We start from the raw sequence: 19,456 nt of genomic DNA, 5'->3' as shown, positions 1-19,456 counted from the left end.
TATCTCCAAAGAACCACCAAAAAACTGGAAGTGGTGCTGTGACTCAAGTGGTAGAGTGGTAGCTTTGAGCTGAGGAGCTCAGGGAGCTGTCCCAGGCCCAAAGTTCAAGCCACATGACTGAAAAGAAGTGGACTTCCCACCACAAGAAGGGGACTGAATAGCACCCATTGTCCTAGGGAGCATGGCAGAGAAGTCAGGCCGAGCTTCCTGTCAGCTGGGAGTCATTAGTAGGTCATCCGGCTTCTCTGTGCCTCAGTTTCCCCAGCTTCAAAACTGAACAAAGTGAAGGATCCCGTTACTCATGGGGATAGAGTAATAAAGAAAGAGAGCCATGTTTTGTTTCATAATCCCATTACTGTTGCAACGTTAATAACACACACCATCTGAGATCTTTCCGGGTATCTTCCTATCATATGCTCAAAGAATTGCCAAGAACAGTATCAGATGGCCCCTCCATCTGTGCCTGTCCCTGCTCCAGAGATCCCTCTGTATCAATCCCTTGTTTACTCACAACTGTCCCATGAGGAGATTGAAGTCCAATGGTTGAGGCCCAACCCAGAGATTCACCTCTGGTCAAGAATCGGCTGCCGTGGACTGTGTTTGGGACAATCCATCTAAACCAATGACTGAGCATGTCATTACATATCTACCATCCCAACTACAGAAGAACGGGCCTAGTGGCTCAGGCCTGTCACAGATAGGCAGAGCATGATCCAGCCCAGAATGAGCATATATTAATTCTCCATCTCAGAAAAGCTTGACTCGCATGGTAGAAGACCTGACTGGCAAGCCTAAAGCCTTGAGGTCAAACCATAATATACCAAAAAGAACCAGAATCCCAGTGCCAGAGGATCATGCCTATAATACTAGGTACTCAGGAGGCTGAGATCTGAAGATCACAGCTCAAGATTTAAAATAGTGTTGGCCTCGCCCATCAGACGTCATGATGAGAAGACCCAGAGTCTGACCTATGCTGTTGCGCTCCATACTAGCAGAACTCATATCCTTACTAAGAGTTGGCCATGCTCTCTGTCCTCCTGGTAAGCCATCCCCTGCAGGCCACATTCCCAGGTCCTCCCAAGCTCCCACTGCCACCAACCAGGCCCAAGGGAGTACACAGCTCCATTGCACACAGATCCCTTGTTCTTGTAATTTAACTGTGCTGTGTCCCCTTCAAGCCTCTCACCCTTCCAGGCCCCCAGACCTCAGCTGTGAAGCCTATACATGCCCCAAAGATAGCAGGTAGAAGTTACCAAAGCATTCAGCCTCCTTGTTACAACCCACTTCTACACACACACACACACACACACACACACACACACACACACACACACACACACACACACATCCAGACAGGTGACAGAAGACTCCTCCATGCAGCACCTGCAATTTGCCAACTGATCACTCACCTGAGCACAGTCAGGCTGTACAAGGAAAAAGATTATCTCTCTCTGTCTCTCTGTCTCTGTCTCTGTCTCTCTCTCTGTCTCTGTCTCTGTCTCTCTCTGTCTCTCTCTCTCTCCTTCTGTCTTCAGGTGAAAGTTTGACTGAGCACAGAAGACAAGGGCTCACACAGCAAGGGTGTCTATCTTCTGCATCCAACACATCCCATACCCAGAACAAAAGGAAAAAAAACCCAGAAGGCAGGTGTAGACATGCTGCTCCCCACCTCTGACTAAAGCCACTGGGTTCCCACCAGGGAGTGGAAGGGCGCAGATGTGCTGCTGTGTGGCTCCCACTGCTCCAGGCCAGGGGATCTTTGGCGCCCACTCCTCACACAACCTGCATCTCCCCATATCTTGGACACTGGCCGCTGGGGATGGGGGTGGCATCCTCGGGTCAACCCCCACCCTAACCCCTGGGGCACATTTGTGGCAGGGCATGGGCCAGACTGTGGGGCACAGGGGAGGCGCTGTCCTGGTCGGAGGGGAGGTAGTGGTGTCAACAAACAGAGCGAATCAAGGTACTACTGGGCAGCAAGGAATGTGGGCATGGCCACCATTCTTGTATCCCATTGGTCAGAAAGAACCATGAAACAATAGAGGTGTGGCTGGAATTTTCTGATGCAGGCAGAATGGGTGGAGTCAAAATGAAGGCAGCCCCTTTCCCAGGGAACTCTGTCCAATCCAGTTGGGGACAAGAGAGTGACCCACTTTAGCCGGATGGCTGCACAGAGTGTTGTGTATGTCTGTTTGTTCCCAGACCTTGAACTCAGGATCTGGGCACAATCTGTGAGTTGTTTTTGATCAAGGCTAGCTCTCTACCACTGGAGTCACACGGCTTTACTTCTGTCTTTGTTGGCTCAAGTTGGACAGGAGTCTCAAGGACTTTCCTGCCTAGGATGACTTTGATCATGTTCCTCCTTTCACAGCCTTGTAAGTTTTAAGGAGGACTGCTGAGAGCCACTGATGCCTGGTTTTGCTGATGTTCTTGGACAGACCTGTGAGTTCCCTATCCTCAGGTTTAAGTGGTAGGAGCTGGAGCCCACAGCTTGAATCCTGTTCCTGCCACCAACAAATGGCAGGAGATCCTATGAAACTCATTCCTATTCATATGATTACTAAAGGAATGTGATGTATGTCATGATTAAATGGGCAGTACTTGAATGATTCGAGGATAAAATTATACACAATTACATAATAGGACACTGGTCGATATTAATTAATACTTTATGAAGCATTTAAACAATCACCTTCATTAAATGGAGGCCAAATGAAATATCTACGAATTGGGCATCACATAGCATAGAGATGCCATTTTTTTTCTGCCAGGACTGGGATTTGAACTCATGGTCTAGGTAAACCTGCTGTTGCACTGTGTGGGAAGGGGAAGTTTGCCTCCTTGAATTCAAGAAATTCAAGTCTGTTTCTTAGGCCTGAAATCGATGCCCACCACTAGAAAACATACTATTTGTTTACATTTTAAATATATGATTTATATTTTTATACATATGCTGATTCCATATTGCATTCAGTGTAGTTATTTTATTTTTTGTTTTAATGATGTACTGACTACTCATTTTATTGACTATTATGACACATAGAACAGTGATTACATTGATTACATAGGATATAGGTTTGCATATGTATTGCACGTCCTTCCTGACACCCAGGACTTTCACAGAAAAGGAAAACATGTGTCACCATGAGCTTCTTATTACACGATTCATTTTTTGGGAGTGCTGGCATCTGAACTCACAGCCTTCAAGGCCCAATTCATGAATGGGTGAGTGTCAGTCTGCCATCCTGTGGCAAATTGAGCTGACAGGCAGTCCCGAGTACCTGAGACCGAGCCCCAGCAGTTGACAAAATAAGAACAGATTGACATACAGATGGTAGTAAATGTATATCTTTATAGAGTGCCAGAGATGTCTATACATTATTCACTTATATAGACTACATTCCTACCAATTCTTGGGTATTTATAATGCCTCCATGTAATTAATCTTATTGTTTTCATGGTTACAAACTATTAAGTAAATCAATCAATATCCTGAAATTATTGCATTCTGTACCTAATGTTTCATAAATATTAAATAAAATCAGTCTTCTGAAATGATGCTGTCTAATTCGATAGGAGCGTCATTCACCATCAACTCATTCAACTGTGACATTGATAATATTACCTTGTTATTCCCATGGATGGGAACGAGTCTCTTAGTATCTCCTGCCATTGATTGGTGTCATGACTGGGATTCGAAATCAGGGCCTACATTGCAATGTGGACCTATGACTTCCTCAATAGTCTGACAACCTTCAGCAATAAAAGGTGAAGTACCCTTTGCAACAGTGTCATTCAGACCCAGGAGGGTCACCGTGCAAAAGAAGGAAACATAAAAAGGCCATCTCGCTGCATTTTTTCTGTACATTTTTGCCACACAAGGCCTGGGGGTCTAGGATCCCAGGATCTACTGTGGGTCCAGTGGCTGCACCCCATCATAGGGTGTCAAAGCTGAGGCAGAGTTACCACAACCTGAGTTCAAGCCCCCTGCTGAGCAAAAAATAATTAAAAGGGATTAGCTCCCTGGCTTGCAATTCATCCCGTTTATTCTGCCAGGCTTTGGATTTGAACTCAGAGTATTGGTGAAACTACAGCACTGTGGAAGAAGCAGAAGCTCACCGTACTGGAAGATAAGAAAGTCAGGCCTGTAATCTAAGCCAAAATTCAAGCCCCTGCCTTGAAAAACATACTATTTATATACATTGTAAATACAGGATTTGTACTTACCTATGGTTGTTCAGTCCATACACGTTTGGTGTGGTTGTTCCTTGTACTTTTTGTTTTATTCATTTATTTACCGTTAATTTTACTATGATGACACCCATTCCCTTTATTACATTGATGACATCCTATCACATGGAATCTAAATTTGTAGACATGTTCTCCGTCATGCCAGACACCCAGGACTCTCAGAGAAAAGGAAAAAAGTTTCACACTTGGCTTCTTACTGCATGATCCAGTTGTTGGTAGTGCTGGGATCTGAACTCAGGGCCTAGCAGGACCAATTGGTGAATAGTTCAAGGTGACCACACCAGCCTGTGAGTGACAAAGGAGTTAGGCCATTCTCAGCAACTGACATGCATCACCAGGGTGGGCCATGATAGTCATAAATTAATAATTTAAACGTAGGATCTATATTTACATATATGTGTGGACAGTATCTTGCCTTTGGAGTACTTTTCTCCTTATTTTCTGTCTTATGTAAGTGTTGTGTATTTTACTGAATAATGTAACAGATATAACAGTGCTTACATGGAAGACAACCTATTGCCCTGGCTATAGGGTTTCCTATGCATTCTCCATCCAAGCTGAGACCCAGGACTTTCACAGGACAGGAAAACAGGTGAATCGATGGGCTTCTCACATCAGGATTCATCTTTTGGCAGTGTTGGGATTTGAACTCACACTCTATCAGGCCCAATTGGGGAAATGGTCAAGGTGAGGACACCAGCCTGTGAGCAATGAAGGAGATAGGCCATTCCTAGGAACTGACATCGAGTCCCAGGGAGATCCAGATAGTCATAAATTCGTAATTCAAATATAGGATCTATATTTACATACGTGTGTGGACAGCACCTTGCATTCTGTGCACTTCTCCTTAATTTGTGTCTAATTCATGGAGTTATTGTGTATTTTACTGAGTACGGTGACAGGTATACTGTGCTGACATGGATGACAATCTGTTCCCATAGTTATATGGTTGCCTATGGATTGTACATCCTAGTGAAAGCCAGGTTCTTTCACAGGAGAGGAAAACATGTTCAACGACTGGCTTCTGACAACAGAATGAATCTATTGTCAGTGCTGGGATTTGAACTGAGGTCTGGGTAGCTCTGTTGCACTTTGGGGCAAGGGAAATCTCACCATCCTTGAAGACTAGAATGTCAGGCCTCGTCAAGGGCCTGATTTGAAGCCCCAGTACTGGACAAAATAAAAAGCCCGCCTTTTTTTAAAAATAGGATCTCTCTTTACCTACAAGTGTGGTATGCATCTTGCATTCAGTGTAGTTATTCTTTTTATTTTGTGTCTTGTTCATGGATGTATTGTGTATTTTATTGAGTATGGTGATAGATATAACTATGCTGACATGGATAACAACCTATTCGAATGGCTATAGAGTTGTCTATATAGAATTCTCCATCCTCGCTGAGACCCAGGATTTTCACAGGACAGGAAAACAGGTGGATCGATTGGCTTCTCAAATCAAGGTGAATCTTTTGGCAGTGCTGGGATTTGAACTCAAGCCCTAGCAGGCCCAATTGGTGAATGGGTCATGGTGAACACAGCAGCCTGTGAGGCACTAAGGAGGTAGGTCGTTCCCAGGACCTGAGATGAAGCCCTGGTGGGGGCCAATATGGTCATAAATTCATCATTTAATCACAAGATCTATATTTCCATACATGGATGGGCAACATCTTGATTTGGTGTAGTCATTCTCTTTATTTTGTGTCTTATTCATTGATATATTGTGTATTTTCTTGAGTATAGGATGACAGCTATAACTGTGATGTCCTGGATGACAACTTATTCCCATGAGTATAGAGTTGCCTGTGCCTTCTCCATCCTAGCTGTGACCCCGGACTTGCACAGCACAGGAAAACTGGTGCAATGACTGGCTTCTCACAACAGGGTAAATTTTGGCAGTGCTGGTATTTGAACTTTGGGCCTAAAAGGCCCAACTGCCCAATGGGTCCATGTGATCACACCAGTCTGTGAGCCACTAAGGAGCTGGTCAGGTCCCAGGAACAGAGATCGAGCACCAGGGAGGCCACAAGTGTCCTGAATGCATCATTTAAACATGGGATGTATATTCAAATCCGTGTGTGGACTGCATTGTGCATTTAGTGTAGTTATTCTATTTTGTGTGCTATTCATTGATGTATTGTGTATTTTCTTCAGTATATGATGACAGGTATAACTTCCCTCACATGATAACAACCTATTCCCATGGCCACAGGGTGGCCCATGTATTCTTCATCCTAGCTGAGACCCAGGACTTGCACAGGAAAGGAACACAGGGGCAACAATTGGCTTCTGACATCAGGGTGAATCTTTTGGTACTGCTGGGATCTGGACTTGGGGACCAGCAGACCCAATTGACGAATGGGTCCATGTGAGCACACCAGCCTGTGAGCTACTAAGGAGTAAGGCCATTCCCAGGACCTGAGATGGACCCCCAGGTGGGGGTGGGAGAGGGTACACAGTAGTCATCCATTCATAAGTTGAAGGTAGTATGCAAATGAGTACACATTTGTATAGAGTAGGAGAGATGATAACCTGTGATGGAATCCAATCTACCATGTGTCTACTGATTCTTGGATCTTTCCAGATGTCTTCATTTCATGACTGTGATGATTATTGTCACGCTTAGTCAACACTGCTTTACAAATAAGTGATACCCCATGAGTCTTGCCTATCATTTCCTAGTCACATCATGCATGAACTACTCATTCGATGAGATTGATCACATTCCATGACTTTTCCTGGTCCAGAAACCATTTTCTCAAGATTTCCTGCCATTGCTTTCTCATGGGGGTGGGCTGAATTCAAGCCTCAGGCATGGAAATCATACTCCTTATATACATTTTAAAGATAGGATTTATACTTCCATACAGATGTTCAGTAGATACTGTGTTTGGTGTGGTAAGATTTATACTTCCATACAGATGTTCAGTCCATATCACGTTTAGTGTTGTTATTCATTTTATTTCTTTTTTATCCATTTATTTAGAATTTATTGTCTTTGATGACACCTATACCATTTATCCATTTATTACAATTTTTACATCATATCACATACCATCTAGATTTGTAGATGTGTTCTCTATCATGCCTGACACCCTGGACTCTCCCAGAAAAGAAAAACGTGTCACACTCGGCTTCTTACTCAAAGATTAAATTTTTGGCAGTGCTGGGATGTGAACTCAGGGACTAGAAGGCCCATTTCATGATTGGGTGAGTGTGAGTACAGAAGCCTCTAGCCAATGAAGCTGTCAGGTGGTTCCCAGGCACTGAGATCAAGCCCCAATTTTGGCCAAAACAGCAATACATGGCTAGGCAGAGGTGCTATACAAATAAATATATATTGTTAAAGAGTTCCAGAGCTGTCTATCTATGACTGAATGACATCTACTTCGTTCCTACCAACTCTTATGTATTTATTATGTCTCCATTGAAACAATATTATTCTTTTCATGCTTAATAAACTATTAATTAAGGTCAATCAGCATCCTAGGATTATTACATCTAATCTTAGACTAGACAAATGCATGAACTACTCTTTCAATCAGTATTCTTATGCATAGGAACGAGTCTTTTGTGATCTCCTGCCATTGGTAAATGTAAGGATTAGGATTTGAACTGAGGGCCTATGTTGACATGTTGGCTTATGGCTTCCCTGATAGCCTGTCAGCCATCAGCAATGGCAGGCAAGGTCCACTTTGAAACCATGTCATTCAGACCCAGGATGGTCACCATGTAAAGAAAAAAATTGTAAAACCCTGAGCCCTCTACAGCTCCCCACATTTTGTGCTGTTCTGCTTTTTTTCCTTCCTGCAAGCCCTCTGGGCCTAGGGTCCCAGGATCAGCTTTGGGTCCCGAAGCTGCACCCCAGCCTAGGGAGAGTAAAGCTGAGTCAGAGTTACCATGACCTGAGTTCAAGCCCCATGGTTGGCAAAATTAATTAACTAATTAATTCATTAATTAATTAACTATCTAAATTGAAATAATAAAGCTCCTTGGTTTGGAATCTCTGCCAGTTTTCTTTAATAGCCTGGGATTTGAACTCGGAGTCTTGGTGAATCTGTAGCAATGTGACAGAAGGCACAGAGTTGCCAATATTTGAGTTCAAACCCCATGCCAAGCCAAAAATAAATAAGTCACTGACCTCAGCAGGGAAGTTAGTTGTGAAGATGGGAGGGAAGGGATGGTAGGGGAAAAACAAACGAGGAGGCAACAATGCTCAATAGGAAATGTACTCATTACTTTGCTCATGTACCTGTGACCCATCTGTACAACATTTTTAAAATAAAAAACGTACAAAAAATTATGTAGTGCTCAAGAAGTACTTTGGGGTTAAGGGATGGATGTCTGAATAGCTGTACAAAATTCTACACTGATTTTTTTTCAGTGTTCAGTATGGAACTGAATAAACATAACTGTTTCTGTTACAAATATTAAGTCACTGTCTTGGAACTGGGGCTAGTATTTATGCCATTGCTGGGATTTGAGCTCACTGTCCATGTAAGTCTTTTGCACCTTGGGTGAAGGCTAAGATCCCTGTCCTTGAGGAAAAGATTTTCAAGCTAGAGTTCCCAGGGCATGACTTAAGACCTTGCAATAGAAAAAATATTTGTGTACATGTGTAATATAAGATATATAGGTAAATATGTATGTTTATTTCATATTATGATTATTATTAATTTTGTATTTAATTTTATTTTACTCATTTTATTTATTGTATTTAGTATTATTATACACATAATATTTATTATGTTGTGAATATCTACTATAAAATTATACACAATAATTCAGTACATTGACTAATTTTCATTAATACTTTATTAAGTATTGAAATATAATACTTAATTAAATGGAGGCATTTGTCAAGTCATCACATGGTTAGAGTCTGTCCTCAGTATGAGTTTTGTCTTATTTATCTTTGGCAAACTTCCTATACGGATTTGTTTAGATGATTTATACTCAGAAGCCTTTTCTTGTGGATAGGCAAGTTGAGGGATAAAATCGTAATTGGGTCTGGAAATGTGGCTTAGTGGTAGAGAGCTTGCTCAGCATGCATGAATGCCAGGGTTTGAATCCTCAGTGCTACATACTCAGAAATAGCCAGAAGCTGTGGTGTGGCTCAAGTGATAGAGTGCTAGCCTTGAGAAAAAGAAGCTCAAAGACAGTATCCAGGCCCTAATTTCAAGCTCCAGGTCTGGCAAAAACAATACTCCAGATTCCAGTGGCTCTGGAAACCTACTTTCTCAGGAGGCTGAGATCTGAAGATCACAGTTTGAAGACAGCCTAGGGAAGGAAATCCTGTTAGACTCTTACCTCCAATCAACCATCAAAAAACCCCATGTGGCAACTGTGGGTCAAGTGGTAGAGTGTTTGCCTTGAGCTGAAGCGCTCAGGGACAGTGCCCAGGCTTCAGTTTGAGACACACAACTGGAAAAAGATTGAGGGATAATCAAAATAATTTTCCTATTTGCTACTTATGAAAATATTTTTAGGAAAATGAATGCTGATGTACACCAGAATTGGAGTCAGACCTCAAGGTTCAAGTGTAGCACATCCATAAGCTCAGCCTCTCAGACTCTAGCATTATAAATTTGTGTCCTACATGGTTCTGAAAGGCACATTGTTGAAAGTCTTAATATGCTCCCCAAGCACTTTGTGATAAGCAGTTGACTTGTATTGTCAATGTCATTACAGTTCTGACCCTAGCAGAGAACCAATACCTCAGGGCCCATCACCCTAGCTCAGGAGGCTGAGGTCTCTCATAGGGTGAAACCAGCCAAGGCAGGGAAGTCTAGGACATTCTGACTTCCTGTTCTGAAAGGTCAGATGCTTAAGAAATTCCTGTTTCCCTTGGTGATGAGAAGTTACTTGCTCTCTAAATGTTCTTGGAGTTCTTGAGCTACAGAAGAAGGAAAGAAATATTATTGACCCAATCAGGGTTCAAATGAAGTTCTCAGGATCCAAGCCCTAGCTCTGTTAGCAGGAAGAACTCCAGTGTAACACTGTATTTGAAGGACAGAAAACAGTTTCAAAAGCCAGGCTAGGTGCAGAGAACTAGGTCTGCAGGCTTAGGAGGCAGAATATACACATTCATCACGGAAATGAGCTGCAAAACCACTTCATTCATTCCAGGCACAGCCAGCAATGGGGGCAACCTGAAACATTTGTTAGAGTTACAGCAAGGTCAGGCTTTTCTCATTCTCTTCAAACAATGACTAATTAACCTTCCTTCCTCATGTGAAGGGAGCCTTTAGGTTACCAATAGAGAGCCAGTTTAGTGCTGGAGAGGGGAGGAATAGAGTAGAAAAACCCTGCTCTCTGGTCTTAGGGAGTGGGTTTTTGACTCTCAGTTTGTCAAGTTTGAAGGCCCTTCTATCTCTGCCAGGTCCATTCTCCTTACTTCATTCTCTACATCATTAATGCAAATCCCCAGTCCAAGGAGGGGCAGGGCCATTTCTCTTCTGTCTCCAAGCACCTGAGTTAGAACCTGGCTCTGCCCTCTTGACTCTGGGGCTCTTGGATGCCTGAGAAGAGTGGACAGAGACAGTCATCCTGCTCTGCGTTTGTGTGAAGGTGATGATGGTGTCCTGACACACTGCAGAAAGCCTCATGACTGGGAATGTTCCCTTCTTTCCTTCTGACGTCAAAAACAGATTTATCTATCAACTTTTTTCCTTCCTTCCTTCCTTCCTTCCTTCCTTCCTTCCTTCCTTCCTTCCTTCCTTCCTTCCTTCCTTCCTTCCTTCTTTCCTTTCTTTCTTTCTTTCTTTCTTTTTCGTTCTTTCTTTCTTTCTTTCTTTCTTTCCTTTCTTTCTTTCTTTTCTTTCTTTCTTTCTTTCTTTCTTTCTTTCTTTCTTTCTTTCTTTCTTTCTCTCTCTCTCCCTCTCTCTTTCTCTTTATTTCTTTCTATCTATTTACCTACCATCCTACCTAGGTAGCTATCTCTTTGCCAGTTTTTGGGTTGAATTCAAGGCCTGGGGCATTGTCTCTAGCACTCTGCTACTTGAGCCACAGCACATATTCTGGCTTTGTCTGTGTAACAGGTGCCTGAGGAATCGAACCCAGGGCTTCTTGCATGCTAGGCAAGCACTCTCTCATTAATTCATATTCCCAGCTCCTTCATTTTTTTCTTAATGGTAGTTTTTACATAAGTATCCTACCATTTTATGTTTTCAAGTTTAATTTTCTGAATACCGGTTACTTCTAAGAAACCTGATCTCTTCCCCTGCCAGATTTGTGATTGTTCCTGGATTGCCCTCATAATAAAATGTAAATAAAGGCTGCTATGAGCTTCAGTGTGCATCATATAAAGACACAGGCCTAGAACCCAGAAAGAGAAAAGCAATGGGCTTGAAATGAAGAGAATGATGCAGTATGTAAAACTAGCATATCTGAAAAATAAACCAGTAAATAAAAGCAGATTTTGCACTATGGGAGGTAATATATATACACACATAAGTAGGTAGGGCACTGATACATAAACTTGGCCTTCTCTTTTTGAATTTTTTTGTGGCCATCCCAGGACTTAAACTCAGGACCCGATGTGTTCCTGAGCTGTTTTGCTCAAGGCTGAGTCTCTACCACCACCACAGCTCCACTTCCCGCCAGCTGGTAGTTAATTGGACCTAAGCAATTCCCAGGCTTTCCTGCCTGGTCTGGATTGTATCTCCTACTCAGTTTTCTCTCTCAAAGCTGGAGCTCTACCCTCTGGGCCATTGCTTCACTTCTGGTTCTCTGGTGGTTTATTGGAGAAAATAGTCTCAGAGACTCTCCTGCTCTGCTGGCTTGAATGGCGTTCTCCTGAGAAGGCTTCAAATGGTTTCCTCAGGAATTCACTGAGGAGCCACTCCACACAAACCCTTAGTCTAAATCTCGAGGAGTACTAGAGAAAAATGGAAACATTGTTATACCCCAGTAGCAGGACCCCCACCAAAAAGACCACCGAGTGTCAGACTTTACAGCTGTTTTAAACAAATAGGGGGGGGGTAGGAATAGAAGCAGAATCATATAATGCTCTAAGCTGGGTCCACATCCTCTTGTGCACCATCTGTAAATAGTCAAGCTTACACAGAAATTCAATATCATCCAAATCAGCAAGCAATTCAGTCTGAAGGCTAGGGATAATGGGTGGAGGGTGTCCATACATTATTTCAAAAGGAGTAAAACCAAGTTGATAGGATGAATTTCTTACTCTAAACAGGGCAAAAGGAAACAGCGATACCTAGTCTGGGCCAGTCTCCAAGGCCAATTTAGTTAAGGTCTCTTTTAGAGTCCGATTCATTCTTTCTACCTTCCCTGAACTCTGGGGTCTATAAGCACAGTGCAATTTGCAATCCATCTCCAGTGCTGCGGCTATTCCCTGACTTACTTTTGATTCGAAGCTGGTCCATTGTCCTACCCAGTGGTGGATAAGAAGCCATCCCTGGGTAGGATTTCTTCCAGGATCTTCTTAGATATGACGTTCACAGTCTCATGCTTTGTTGGGTAGGCTTTAACCCATCCTGAAAAGGTGTCTACAAAAACTAGCAAATATTTATATCCAAATTTTCCAGTTTTAATTTCTGTGAAGTCTACTTCCCAATACACACCTGGCCTATCTCCATGGAGATGAGCTCCTGTTGTAACCAGTTGATTAGGGGCATTGGTGAGCTGATAGGCTTTAAAATTTTTTAACAATGTCCTCAATGAGTTGATTTCCTTGCCTGATTTTTACTTCTGAGAGTAGGAGCAAGTTCTCCACTCTTCGGGTTCCCATGTGAGAGACCCGATGGATTCTCATAAGAAACCTCTTGCCCAATCTTTGTGGCAAGATAAGTTTCCCCTCACCAGTTTTCCACCAGTCTTTATCTCTTTCTCTGTTTGGGGGTTTATAGGCCATGGAAATTTTCTTTATCCACTCCAAGTCTTCTTGGGAGTACTGAGGCTCAGGAGGCAAAACTTGTGGCCCTGGGCTGGAGGTCCACCTCCTTAGCTGCCTGATCGGCCAAGTTATTTCCTTTGGTTATTGAATCAGTTACCTTCTGATGGCGAGGAAAGTGCATAATGGCAATATTTGCTGGTTCCCATAAGGCCCGGATGAGGCTTAAAATTTCTTTTTCGTTTATAATAGCCTTTCCCTCAGCTGTCAACAGCCCCCTCTCTTGGTAAATGGCTCCATGGACATGCACAGTGGCAAAAGCATACCGACTGTCCATGTAAATGTTTAGTCTCTTCCCTTTTCCCATCTGTAGGGCTTTTGTTAGTGTCACTAGTTCTTCTCTTTGTGCAGATGTTCCCTGGGAGAGTGCTTCTGCCCACACTATGTCAGTGTCCGTGGTGATTGCTGCACCGGCGTACCTTTTTCCTTCTCAAATGAAACTGCTGCCATCTGTGAACCAGGTATGCTCAGCATGCGATAGTGGCAAGTCCAACCAGTCTAGCCTCTTTTCTTTGGCCTGGTCGCTCTTTTCACACTCAGTTTCATGTTCTTTGTCCTTCCATTCCTGTTTTTGCTACTCCCTCTCTCTTATTGTAAACCCTTTGTGCTGCAGCTACTAGATCCCTAATAGACTTTTTACTAAGTCTGTCTAGAGCCTGCAACTTTCGCTTTATGTCTGGTGCAGCTTGATTTATATAGGCAAACATAATCATCTGAGCCGACTCCTGGGTCTCAAGATCATACGGGTATATTGACTAAAAGCTTCCATGAGCCACTCAAGATATGCTGCCAGACTTTCACTTCCTCCCTGTCTAATATTATAAACTTTGGCCATATTAGTAGGTTGGCAAGCCGCCACCTTGAGACATGCCAACAGAGCCTGGCGATAGACGAGTTGTCGCTCCCTACTTTCAACTGTATTGTTGTCTCAATTGTTGGTTGGATCTCAGGAAAATAGGCAGTGATCAGGGCAGGATCCATGATAGGTGCTCCTGTGGGGCCAGGGATATGTTTCCTGGCTGACTCTTGGATATAGTCTCTCTCTTTGGTGGTAAAAAGGACCTGTAAAAGCTGACTAAAATCATCCCAAGTGGGCTGATGAGTAAAGAGAATAATTTCAAGCAAACAAATTAAATCCTGGTGTTTCTCAGAAAAGGGGACATTTTGGGTGTGCCAATTGTGTAAATCACTGGTAGAAAATGGCCAATATTGGAGTTGCTGTTGACCATCTGCATCCACAGGACCTATGGTGCATATGGGAAAAACAGCTGCATTAGAAGGGGGGTTGATCCCCCTTTGTCATGGAGTGACTGGCCCCTCAGAAACTTTAAGGTCAGTTGCCGAGTGTTTTATAGTTTCCTCCTCCTCTTGACCATTCTCAGGTTCTGCAAAAGTAACCTGGAAAGGACAGTATGGGGGAGGAAACATTTCTTCTTCCAAGTTTTCTCCCTGAAAAACCGGGGGGTACCTTTTCTTTCCTTCTGTCTCAGTTACTTTGTGTAAGTCTAGGAGGCTAGATGGAGTGGTGCCTATGGTTTCCAGTCCCGTCAGACGTACAGTCCAAAATACAATAAACAGTACAAACAAAACACACGCAGGCCTGACAGTTACAAAAAAGAGCTTACAAAGTGGAGATCTCCCAAATTGGTCCACTGACTACAGTCACGGTGGGGTTCCACACCCAGGCCACACAGCAGAAAGAGCAGAGCCACAGTGGGCAAGTTGGGCCTCTGTTAGGAGGCCCTCTTGGTCAGTTCCGGCCCAACACTGAACCGACCCCCACCCCACAATTCACACGGCAGTGTTCCAAGGACTGCCCCCCCCACCCCAGACAGTGGGGTTCCAAGGACCCCCGCCCCACAAGAGGATCTTGAACATCTCCCAGTTCCTCCAGGGTTGTGGTGCAAGCGCATCTGCCTCAACAACCCTTTAAGAATCGGAGTGGCCATCCTCACAAAGGAAAATGAAAGTAAAACAGACAAATGACAGGACAAGACAAATTAACAAAGACAGCTCTGTATTACCTTTGGAGTCTGAGATCTCAGGGGTCTTTGGGGGGATCCCGGACAAGCCCTCACTAATATGTTATACCCAGGTCGCAGGATCCATGCCAAGAAGACCATCGAGAGTCAGACTTCGCAGCTGTTTTAAGGTTTTATTTAAATGGGCTGCAGCTCGGGTCTCATCCTACACTCCAACACAGCGGAGCCTAGGAGGACAACCCTGAGCTAAAGTTTTGCAGGGTTTATAAAGGCACACAACCAACCAGGTGTTTGGATTACCACCACGTGTTGCTCTGATAGAAACAAGCAACAAGTGGTCACTGCCTCAAAACTTCAACCCTTCACATGAAGATGCTACTAGTGTGTTCTAGACACTTAACGTTGGAGACACAAAACACTTACAATTATTAGATCATTTTATAGGCAAAAGGAGCAATTCAGACTGTATGAGGATCGCTCCAGATTTCAGTCCTCATATCCTGAGACAGTAAAGTCACAGCAGCTCAATGCTAAGTGACAGAACTGGCATGTACTGTGGATATTTGCTCCCAAATCCTGTGACACTCATTTCTCACTTTTGGCCTCAAACTTGTGACCAGAGGGGAAGATGAGGAGAGAAAATCCTTCTAAGGGAAAGCAGCTATAAATAACATTGGATAGTTTACTTATAAATTAAAACCTTGGGAATGACCCTGTTAAGAAGTCAGATTGTCCAGATTAAAAAATGAAGAAGAGAAGAAATAAGGTGCCAGTGGCTGCTGTCTGTGATCCCAGGACCTCAGGAGGCTGAGATGTAGAGAAACTTAGTTTGAATCCAGCCAGTATAGGAAAGTCCATGACACAGTTATTTCTAAGAGATCACAGAAATACCCAGAAGTGGTGCTGTGACTCAAGCTTAATGCAGTACCCTTGAGCAAAAGGAGCCCAGGGACCATGCATAGGATCATATTTCCATCCCAGGACCAGCCCCCTCAAAAAGAGCCTGTACTTCCATGTCTTTGTCTATGTATTGTATTCTTATAGGTGAAATTCCCGAGTAGCTATACTGAATGGCACCAACCTAGGAAATTTGTATTCAGTACAATGAGTTCATAACAGAGAGACTTCTTTCAAGATAGTGCATGTTCCTGGGCTCCCCTCACTGTTCACAGTGTAACCTGAGGGTTTCTCTGCATCACAGGCCTGCTGGAGGAAGTCTGTCTCATTGTCTGGACAGGCACACAAAAGTCATCACTCCTGTACAGCTGGGTAACAAACAACTCCATCTGAGCCAGTTAGTGAGGATGAGTGTGAGTGGGCTCTGAAGGTCAGGAAAAAAAGGCCTCTTGTACCCTTAGCTATCTCTCTCCCCAGTGCTCTGTTTTAACAGGAGACCTTCATTTGTGCCACCTCTCATGGCAGGCCAAGTTCTGTGCACTTATCCTGCCTTTGTGAGACTATATTCTGTTGTTCAGTTACAGTGCTCAATATAATTCAGGAGTCATTCAGGCAGACAACTAAGGCACTGTGTTTCCGGAAGCTTGGGAAATCCAAGCACATGTTGGATATCACAAAGCTTCCTGTCATCTAGGACTGGTGAAGCTCATCAGGTTTTGAAACCTTTGACTTCTCCTAGCTGGTCCCTGGGTGGCCAGGTTTTGGGGTTGAACATAGGGCCTGGGTGCTCAGCATGAGCTCAGTGCAGAAGCCCAGTGCTTTCCCATTTTGTGTAACAACATCTCTTCTAGTCTGTGAGTGTATGTGTGGGTGTGTATGTGTGTACACCACGGTGTGTGCGTGCGTGGGTGGGTGTGTAAGTGCACACATATAAATGAGTCCTGAAGCTTGAACTCAGGACCTGAGGACTGTACCTAGTTTCTCTTGTACAATTATATCCCTCTCCCACTTGAGCCACAGAGCCACTTCAGGCTTTGTCCTAGTCATATGGTCTTGAGAAATGAAGCCCACGATAGAGCCACTTCAGGCTTTGTCCTAGTCATATGGTCTTGAGAAATGAAGCCCACGATTTTATATATGCAAAGTATTCTACCACTAAGGCACATTCCCAGCCCTCTATTTCAGCTTTGTTAGTTTATTTCTGTCTTTTTTATTGTTGTTGTCAATTGAAGGAGTTGAAGTATTGGTGTGGGTGCTGTCCCTGACCCCTTCAGCTCAAGTCTTGTGCTCTACCACTTGAGCCACAGAGCTACTTCCGGTTTTCTTGTAGTTCATTGGTGCTAAGTTTCTCAAGGACTTCCTGCCTAGGCTAGCTTTGAACCATGATCTTCAGATCTCATCCTCCTGAGTAAGTAGGATAACCAACATGAGCTCAAGCACCCAGCTTCCCCTTCAGGTTCTTAGTAGTGAATTGGAGATAATAGTCTCATAGTACCTTTTGTGTCTGAGATAGTTTGGAACCCAGATCTTTAGAACTCAGCTTCCCGAGAAGGCAGGATGACAGACTTCAGCTACTGACCCCTTGGCCATAGCCTCTGCTGCAAGGGGGTCCATGGCTCCACGTGGTGGAGTGCTAGCCATGAGCCCAAGTGATAAGGGTCAGTGCCTCAGCCCCGAGTTCAAGGTTCATGACCAAGAAAAAACCATACCAAACCATTGTCTGCTGTAGACAACTCAGGAGTCTTCAGTAATACATAATTTTGTCCCTGACATGGGGGTCTATCTGAGCCTCAATATTCTTGTCTGTATAATCATCTAAGTTGTGGAGCTCTTACATAGACAAGATGTAAGAATGCACCCGGTTAAGGACATAGCACATGGCACTCTTTGCACCACTCAGCACACAACATCTTGTGAAAGATTCAGCACCCAGCACACTGCATCCTGTGAAAGACTCAGCACATAGCACCTTGTGCAGGACTCAGAATGGAGCACCCAATGGAGGACTCAGCACATAGCTCCATTCCACAAGCTGTCATTAGAATTAGGGTGCTTTCATCAGTATCACCATTCTTTGAGGAAAATTTACAAACCATAAAAGTTCACATTTAATGGTTTAGTGAGGTGTTTTTCTGGGGAGGGGGTGTTAGCCATGGGGCTTGAACTCAAAGCTCTACCACTTGGAGCCACATTTTGAGGTGTCTCTCAGACTTCCTGCCAGGACTGGGTTTTAAAGCCCCTGAGAAGCTAGGATAAGGGGCATAAGCCAGGATGACATGGGTAACCCGTGGAGCAGTGTTGCAGCAGTTTACATGTGACTAAGTCAGGTTAGGTGGCAGCTGTCAGCACCAGACTCCTAGCTTGCTCTGTAATGAGGTATTTGAAGTTCTGTCCTTATATAGAATATCCTAACTTTTTTGGCATCATACATGGGGCTTGAGTAAGAGCTTAGACACTGTCCCTAAACGTTTGTGCTCAAGGCTAGCACTCGATTGAAAGACAGCAGAACTTCTGAGTTTTCTGTTTTGTGGCACTGAGGAATCGAACCCAGGGCTTCGTGCTTACTATGAAAGCACTCAACCACTGAGCCTCAGGAGTGAACGAGGTATAAATAGACAGAGACTGCTGTATATAAATATTATATACACAAAAAGAGATTTCTACATAATATTGAATTATAGATAATATTGCTACCAATACTTAGTATTAAATTATGTCTCAATTTAATGATGTGTCCCAGTTAACAATTAATAAAGCATTAATTAATAATTACTCAATATCCCATAACTGTTTATCATATATATACATATATCCATACATATAATTCGATATTTCATAGAATGAGAACAATGTCTATATATTATTAAATTATGCATCATGTGTTACTCCCAATTATTAGTTGTTTAATTATGTCTCCTTGTAATTTTTATTTTGTTAATGCTTAATAAAATATGAATTAAACTTAGTGCACATCCTACGCTTATTGCATGTAATGTTACCCTAGAATGATTCACTACTAATTCAATCTGTTTATTATTTACTGTAGTGGTAACTCTTCTACCTATGATGTTTTCTACCTTTATTACATCCTATTACATAGCATATAGATTTGCATCCAAATTATACATCCTACCTGACACTGAGCACTTTCAAAGAAAAGGAAAACATGTGTCGTGCTCAGCTTCTCACTCCAAGATTACATTTTTGGGAGTGCTGGGATCTAAAATCAGGGCAAAGAAGGCTCAGCTCATGAATGGATGACTGCCAGCACAGCAGCCCCTAGCCAATTCAGCTGCCTGGCAGTGCCCAGGCCCTGAGATTGAGCCCTGTATGTTGACTCCAAATTGTGCTAGAGTAGTTATTCATTTTATTTTTTTATTCATTTACCATTTATTTTATTGACTGCTATAACACATGG

This window comes from Dipodomys spectabilis, unplaced genomic scaffold (assembly GCF_019054845.1).
Source record: "Dipodomys spectabilis isolate Male_0828 unplaced genomic scaffold, ASM1905484v1 ptg000567l, whole genome shotgun sequence".
In the NCBI taxonomy this organism is placed as follows: Eukaryota; Metazoa; Chordata; class Mammalia; order Rodentia; family Heteromyidae; genus Dipodomys; species Dipodomys spectabilis.
Note: the sequence above shows the minus strand (reverse complement) of the source record.